Source organism: Pongo abelii, chromosome 7, assembly GCF_028885655.2.
Source record: "Pongo abelii isolate AG06213 chromosome 7, NHGRI_mPonAbe1-v2.0_pri, whole genome shotgun sequence".
NCBI classification, from domain to species: domain Eukaryota; kingdom Metazoa; phylum Chordata; class Mammalia; order Primates; family Hominidae; genus Pongo; species Pongo abelii.
Window position 1 is genome coordinate 143,246,808 of NC_071992.2, and position 6,689 is coordinate 143,253,496.

The window sequence follows — 6,689 nt, forward strand, 5'->3', positions numbered from 1 at the left end:
CAAGTCGACAGGAAAATCTACAAGGGCTTCACGGTCTTCTTTCTAGAAAAATCCCAACAAGGGTTTGATAGTAAAAAGTACTTCGTAGTCATTTTCAAATAGGGGAGAATTTCCTGAAATATACAGCATCTGCTCTGCCGGGTTTGCAATCTGTGCACAGGTACTGCAGTTAATGAGCCGCTGGCTTGCCGCTTCCAGGGCCAGGCTGGAGCAGTCAGCTGGTGGAATGATGGGAACTGCGATCGGCAGCTCTGCACCAACGTGCCCCCGGGGTGGAAAATGCGATTTGTGACAGAGAAGCTTGGGAATAATAATGAAAACATAATTGCTCCAGGCTGATTGCTCTCTTTCAATTGCAAAGCCGTCTCACCTCTTGTGAGCGAAACTGTAGTTCTAAGCTTTCATTTCTATAGAACAACTAGAGGCACACCCAGCAACTGTCCTTCTGCCCCCAGTGAAACTTGGGTTTTTTTTTTTTGAACTCCAGAGAACAGCTGTCCCCCAAATTCAAGAAGAATCCTACTTACTTCATCTCCAGGATGCCTGGGGCAGCTTGTCTGTTCAAGCAGCATCGCCCAAGTCATGAATGTAGCTTTGAAACCTATTAATCCCATCCTCTGATGCCTGGGACCAGGCTATTATATTGTTGGGTTGTTTTATTGTTGTTGTTGTTGTTTGTTTTTGCCTCATGAAAATAAAAAAAATTAAACCCCTGCGTATGAATGAATTTTCATCGATTTTTCATTTGGTCATCCTACAGAGGAGGCAGAGGCTGTTGACACAAACTTACAGACTGGGACTCCAAGGATCAGCCAGATGAAATGCTATGTCCAGAGTCTTCATTTCCCAGCTCAGTGGTGGACAGCAGAGGACTCTAAGGTGGGTTGCCCTGATTGGAGTCCCCCTTCAGCCACTTTAAGTTAATGGATGTCTCTGAGCTCCAGGTTCCTCATCTGTAAAATGAAGAGAAAGATGTCAATTGCTTGGGTTTTGAGAAAGACTGAAAGAGATCATGGATTTAAAATACTTAGCGTAGAGCCCGGAACCTCTCCTGTGGCTGAGAGTGAGTGGGCATGTTGCACATTGAGAACCTCTTTACACAATTGCCCGTCCTCCTAGCCCTATAGTCTGCGCAGACATTTCCATGCCAATCTCCACGGTATTTGCGCAAGTAATTTTTCCTGCCATGGGGCTTCTCTGGCTGACTTCAGAATGTTGCTCAGCTTTAAAGGATGGACTGAGAGGTTAATGCTGGCGGAGCCACCCTAACCAAAGGGGGACTGGATCTGTTGGATAAATGCATCTGCTCTTCATTTCCCCAAGGGTGATGGTTCCGAGACATGTCTCAAAAGAGGAGGACACTGAGCCACAGTTACTCCCAGGAATGGCCCAACACACAGCATATTTCTACATTCATGTTTCTTTTTCCTGTCACTCAGCGGTGCTTCACTCTTGTTCCTTAGACTCACCTCCCAAATAAACTACCTTGACATGCCCTGACCCAGGCTCTTTATTTGGAAACCCAGGCTAGGACAGGAATGAAGAGAAGCCAGACCTTCTGACTCGAAGTTTAGGAGTCTTTTGATTTACACACACATGCGTACACACACAGACACACACACTTTGTTTTGTGTCCATGGCAGGCAGGTGGAGGAAGGGGGAGTTTGGCCAGCTCTCTAAGGTCTTTCTAGATCATCCCATACATTGCTGGGGACCTCCAAGGGACAGACAGTGTCTTCATCAGGTCCTTTAAGGACACAGGTTCCTGTGCATTGATGGCATTAGTGCTGAAGCCCAATTGCCCCAGTAGCAGCAACCAGCTTTGATCTGGGGCTGGCATCAGGTGGTGCCAGCAGCTGTCTCCATGATGTGATTTAAGGGCACCATTAGACTCTGCTATGCAAATATATTATAGGAGTGGGGTGGCACTCTAACCTTAGGCTATTTGTCACACTGGGGTAAGCTGGAACTTGCAGCAGGGTAGGCAGTCCTGGATGAGTGCCATGTGCCCACCCCCACTTTAAGCTACCATTTATCCATGATCAATTGTGAGTCAGCACCATGCTAATAACTTCTATGCCCATCAATCCTTTCTCAACCGAGGCTTTACAACAGAATCACCTGGAGCACCTTTAAAAGTGCCGATTATAGTCCCTACTCCCCTCCAACCCCATCCATTCTGTTTTAATTGGTCTGAGGGCGTGGCTTGGGCATCCATAAAGTTCCTCAGCTAATTTTCATTTGCTGTCAAGTTGGAAAATCGCTGATACCCAGTTGTCTTTTTCATCCTCACCCCGACCTTCCTAGGGAAATATCTTTACCCCTCATTGTTCAGGATGGGAAGCAGCGAATGTCTTGGAGAACTTAAGTCACACAGCCAGTTAGCTGTGGAGCAAGGATTCAAATGCAGGTCTGACATGTCAGGTTCCAATCAAAGTAATATTTGCCAAATTTTCTTCTAAAAATGCCAAGGCAGAGTGTGTTCTTCTAAGAGAGGATGTTAGAGTGACCAGAAGCAGTCTGGAAATTTCTTGAAAGTCTCAAGCTTCATCTTAAAAACTCCTCATTTGTTTTGGTAAAAATGGTAAGATTTTACATTATTTTTGACAAAGTTGATATTCCAAGAGGACAAGCTGGGGTCGTTCATACCACACTGTGCTCGCAGGGGATTGTATACACTGGTGTGAGCCACTGAGCCTGGTCTATACACCGATGGACAGGAGAGGACTGGAGGACATGAGGGGATAGACATGGAAGAAGGAGAAAGAAGAACATGGGGAGAAAGAGTGATGGACATCTGGGTGCCCTCAGGACTGATTCTGCTAATATTTCTCACCATATATCTTTTAAAAAGTTCTTAGCTTTGGAAGATGCAAGCATTCAAGATTGGTATAAGAGCACAGCTCATGATGTAAATTTCACTTATCCCATATTTCAGAGTTTGACAATTTTTTTTTTTTTTTTGGAGGTAGAATCCCACTCTTTTACCCAGGCTAGAGTGCAATGGCGAGATCTCGGCTCACTGCAACCTCTGCCTCCTGGGTTCAAGCGATTCTCCTGCCTCAGCCTCCCGAGTAGCTGGGATTACAGGCACCCACCACCATGCCTGGCTAATTTTTCTATTTTTAGTAGAGATGGGGTTTCGCCATGTTGGCTAGGCTCGTCTGGAACTCCTGACCTCAGGTGATCCACCTGCCTCGGCCTCCCAAGACAAATATTTTTAATAAAGGGTTAGATAGTAAATATTTTGGGCTTGTGGCCCATGTGGTCTCCATCATAGCTATTCAACTCTTGCTATAGCACAAAAGTGGCCATAGACGCTACAGAAATGAATGGGCGTGGCTGTGAGCCAACAAAACTTCATGTACAAAAAACAAGCAGACAGGTAGGATTTGGGCTGTGGGCAGTAGTTTGCTGAACCCTGTTCTTATTTTGCATACTTGTAAGTGTGAGTTAGATAATTAGCTTAACTCTTGATCTTCTCACTTGATTTATCTATAAAATCTCAATGTGAAGACTAGACTAGATAACCATAACAGCTTCTGGTTTGCTCTGGGAGTACACACATGCACTTGTGTTGCTAACCTCCCAAAATGGATTTGGTTTCCAGTTAAGGCACTGAGACTTGGCCAGGTACAGTGGCTCACGCCTGCAACTCCAGCACTTTAGGAGGCCTAGGTGGCTGGATCTCTTGAGTCCAGGAGTTCAAGACCAGCCTAGGCAACATAGCAAGACCCCCTCTCTAGCAAAAAAATACAAAAAATCAGCCATGTGTTGTGGCATGCACCTGTAATCCCAGCTACTTGGGAGGCTAAGGTGGGAGGAATGCTTGAGCTTGGAAAGTGAAGGCTGCAGTGAGCCATGATCGTGCCACTGTACTCAAACCTGGGTGATGGAACAAAACCCTGTCTTTAAAAATTAATAAAGAGACACTGAGACTTGGAATAGTTTGGGGTAATGCTTCACATCTAACAAGTAGAAGGCCAGAATTTGCACCCAAGCCTTTTGGTAACTAAAGCCCAGATTCTTTTCCAGGCTATAACCATATTTCTAAGCAATTGTTTAAAAATACTTCTAGCCTAGAGATCTATGAGGCTATGATTTCATTTACCTTCTCTAGCTGGCTCTTTGCCCAATATGTGACAGTGCTAAAATATACCAGGCAAGCCACTTTTAAACAAATAATGTACCTAGGATTGAATCTATCCATCTGAGTGCATTGACTTGGCATCCTGTAGGCAAATATCAGGAGACAGATCTCTTTTGGGACCCACCTCCTTCAAAAAAATATTTGGCAGTTCATCTGAAGCATCTCCTTATTTCTGCTCTTCCAGCTGTCTCCATTATTGCAGGGTCATGCAAGCACTCCCAGAGTGCAATCCCACCAACAGCGGCCTGCTAAATGCAATAGATACACTCCCCCTGTGTCATTGGCTTTAAATGGCCACTGTGGAAATAGCCAGGAAGCCAACAATCACTGTGGCCCAGATGCCCACTCACCCTGTCACTCATTTCCCCTCTACTTAAATTTCAGCCCAACATGTATTTATGTGTCCAATCATTCTAGGCATCCAAATGAAGAATACAAATGTGCCCTCTGCCTCACCCTCTAGAAGCTGCGGTGCCAGGGCCTGTGCTAGGTGCTTAAATATATTCTGTCCCTTATGCTATTTAATTCTTCCAGCAGCCTTACAAGGTAGAGATGATCTTCATCCTACATGTATAGAAGACGTGTGCAAAGGTAGCGTCCCTTCTCCTCAGAGAGCTGGGTACACTTGGCTCAAATCTCCACTTTCGTGTGTGAGGACACTTAAGCCCTCCCCTGAGATTGTTGTGAGGTTGTTGGTGGGTACACCCTCCACACTTCCTCTGTGGTACACTCATTGTTTAGATTTTGGAATGGATGAATTAAAAAGGAATCAGACAGTCATATACCAATGGCTCTTAAGTCTCTGGGGTCATAGATCCTTTTGAAAATCTGGTTAAGGTTTAGCAGATTAGAAAACACATGTAGTCCAGGCACAGTGACTCATGCCTGTAATCCCAGCACTTTGGGAGGCCTAGCCGTGCAGATCACCTGAGGTCAGGGGTTTGAGAGCAGCCTGGCCAACATGGAGAAACCCTGTCTCTACTAAAAATATAAAAATCAGCCAGGTATGGTGGCGGGCGCCTGTAATCCCAGCTACTTGGAAGTCTGATGCAGGAGAATCACTTGAACCTGGGAGGTGGAGGTTACAGTAAGCTGAGATTGTGCCACTGCATTCCAGTCTGGATGACAGAGTGAGTTTCCCTCTCAAAAAAAAACAGCAACAAAAAACAAAACAAAACAAAACCCACACATATGTAATTATCTATAGTTTGTATACTGTTTCAGAGGGTTCATGGACAAAATTGTGTATGTGCTAAATGTAGGTTACTATGCTAGACGTGGAGCTACTGCTAGCACCCAGTAGACCCTTGGAGCAGATGCTTCTGGAGCCCACCCCCACTACCCTGTTCCTTATCCTCTTGCCCTTACCACAGTGCACACCAGCCTCAGTGTCCACCAGCAGCTCCTGCATTTCTCTAAGGGCTTTCTCTTAGCACAAGATTTGCTACCATTGTGACGACATGAAGTGATAGGAAATGAATGCCACCCCCCATCCCCCCCACCAGAAGAGCCCTCAGTGTATGCATACCCCAGTTCTCGCTCCCTTTAGTGAGGCCAATCCCAGGCACGTGTGCCACACTGTCTCTCAGTTCACTCAATCAGATTAAGCTCCATTGCCCACACTGGTTGCTGGCTCAAGGGTTCGTCTTTTACTGGCTACCTTCTTTTTCCCCACTTTCCTACCAGTGTACCCTTAATTGCCAAATAAATTAGTTTAGTTGCACTGAAATCCTTGTTTCATAGACAGCTTCTGAGAAATCCAAACTAAAATAGCACTCAATAGTTTTATGTAGAATGTGTTATTCCTTGTGCTATATAAGTTTTAATGGGTATTAATTTTACAGGTGGGAAAATATGACACATATGTGCAGTTACAAGCTCAGAGGTCTAGGGCAAGGTGGATGCTAAGCTCAGCTGGGATCAAAGTCTTTTTACTCAAAGACTTGCCCTCTTTTTCATTTATTGAGACAACGAAACTACTATATGTCATTGGGTGAGACATTGGGCATACACGGGACAGTGAGTGAGATAAGGTCTCTCTTTATATGCAGCTCACATTCTGAAGAGAGGAGAGAGACAATAAGCACATATAACATGATATAATATTGTGATGAGGATTATCAAAGAAATATACAGGATGGTGTAAAAACAATTAAAATGGGGGGATTAGCGGTATAGCAAAGGGTAAGTGGTACAACCTTGGATAGGGGTTGAGAGAAGTCCTCATGCTCCTCGGTTCTCCATCTCACTTCATTGTATCTTCATTCAACAAATGTTTACTGAACTCACACTATGTACCAGAAAAGAAAATGGACAGAATCCGTACTCATAGGGAGTTTACAATTGCAGAAGAGCTAGGGAATAAACAAATGAGGGAAATACCAGCTAGTAATAACTATTTTGAAAAGAAGGGTAATAGGTGATGAGACATAGCATATTTTGTCCTTTTCCCCTGAGGTTCCCTGAGAAGATTAAGTCCAGCTACTCTGACGCATACATAGGATATAATAAGTTAATTTCTATGCATCTAGAATGGTAC